Below are 2,107 nucleotides of genomic sequence, written 5' to 3'. Positions count from 1 at the left end.
AAACATTTTAAAATTACCTGGTGGTCCAGTGGTGGTCCCGGGAGAGATCTCCCGTTCTCGGGCCACTGCTGCCACTAATAAACATGGCACCGATAGCCCTTTGCTCTTACCATGTGACAGGGTGTCCGTGCCATTGGCCGGCCCATGTCACATGGTAGGAGCACTGAATGGGCCAGCACCATTTTTAAAGATGGCCCCAGCCATCTAATGCTCCTACCATGTGACAGGGGCTGGCCAATGGAATGGAATACCCTGTCACATGGTAAGGGCAAAGGGCTATTGGCGCCATGTTTATTAGTGGCAGCAGCGGCCCGAGAACAGGAGATCACTCCCGGGACCACCACTGGACCACCAGGTAATTTTAAATGTTTTTGGGGGGATCGGGAGGGTGGGGGAAGCTAAGGGGGCGCTTTTTTTAAGGGTCGGGTGGTTTGTTTTTTTATTGGGCCATCGGCGCCATTTTTATGAGTGGCAGCTGACGTCCCGAGAACGGGAGATCGCTCCCGGGTCCACCACTGGACCACCAGATAATTTTAAAATTTTGGGGGGGATCGGGAGGGTGCTTTTAAATGGTCGGGTGGGTTTTTTTTATCGGCTTGGGCCTCACTAAAAAAAATTAGCGATGTGAATCGGAATCGGAACCGATTCAGATTCACATCTCTACCGATCAGATTTTTTTTCTCCCTCTAGCTGAACCCAATCGTTAAAACGATCGGGCACACGATTCGCATCCCTAATGTGGATTACCTTATTGCACGCAATGTTAAGCACCCTTCATTTTCATAAAATCCTCCCAGTTGACTAAATTTTTAACATTTGTATACACATCTCACACATGAGTTATGGCATTATCGCAGGCAATTTGACCCTGTATTGACCAGATGGTCTTGGTGGGGTTACTTGATTTATCCAGTGCAATGGAATATCGTTAGTTTGTTGAAGGAAAGTGGGAAAAGATGGGAAGCTTTTGGGATGGATTACTTCTTCTTACAAGGGTGTTGTACATGGTTAATTTTCTAGGGTCATGTTCCTCTTTAAGGGGAAATGAAGTATTGGGTTCTAAATACAGTTAATGTATATTTAGCTCCTTTAGGGAAGTTGATTCATACCTTTGGCTTCATTCCATTTATATATGCAGATGACATTTAGGAGATGGCCCCATTAGGATGTGATAGAGATGAAGATAATTGGCCATCTGAATGATTTGTTTACAGGCAGTTGGCGCTGGTTGACTAAATTGGTCTTGAACTCAAATAAAACTGAGGTATTGGGTCTGTTGTTGATAAATGTATGCTAAACACTGGAGGAGGTGGAGGTGATTGTGATGGAGGAAGTGAAATCTTGAGGAGTCAGATTAGACCTATGGAAAAGCAAGGTGCAGCAGGCAGTGTGTAATAGAGATGTGAATCGTGTCCTCGATCGTCCTTAACGATCGATTTCGGCTGGGAGGGGAGGAGAGAATCGTATTGTTGCCGTTTGGGGGGGTAAAATATCGTGATATATCGTTAAAATCGTTATAAAACCCGCTAAAACCCACCCCCGACCCTTTAAATTAAATCCCCCACCCTCCCGAACCCCCCCCCCCCAAATGACTTAAATTACCTGGGGGGTCCGGAACGGCAGCGGTCCGGAACGGGCTCCTGCTACTGAATCTTGTTGTCTTCTGCCGGCGCCATTTTCCAAAATGGCGCCGAAAAATGGCGGCGGCCATAGACCAACAGGATTCGACGGCAGGAGGTCCTTCCGGACCCCCGCTGGACTTTTGGCAAGTCTTGTGGGGGTCAGGAGGCCCCCCCCAAGCTGGCCAAAAGTTCCTGGAGGTCCAGCGGGGGTCAGGGAGCGATTTCCCGCCCGCGAATCGTTTTCCGTACGGAAAATGGCGCCAGCAGGAGATTGACTGCAGGAGGTCATTCAGCGAGGCGCCCCTCGCTGAATGACCTCCTGCAGTCGATCTCCTGCTGGACCACCAGGTAATTTAAGTCATTTGGGGGGGGGGTTCGGGAGGGTGGGGGATTGAAGGAGGTAGGATTTGGCAAGGAAATGTTTAAGTTATTTGGGGGGGGTTCGGGGGGGTGGGGGATTTAATTTAAAGGGTCGGGGGATGGGT

The sequence above is a fragment of the Rhinatrema bivittatum genome, chromosome 8, assembly GCF_901001135.1.
Source record: "Rhinatrema bivittatum chromosome 8, aRhiBiv1.1, whole genome shotgun sequence".
Taxonomy (NCBI): domain Eukaryota; kingdom Metazoa; phylum Chordata; class Amphibia; order Gymnophiona; family Rhinatrematidae; genus Rhinatrema; species Rhinatrema bivittatum.
This window is presented reverse-complemented; position numbering follows the sequence as displayed.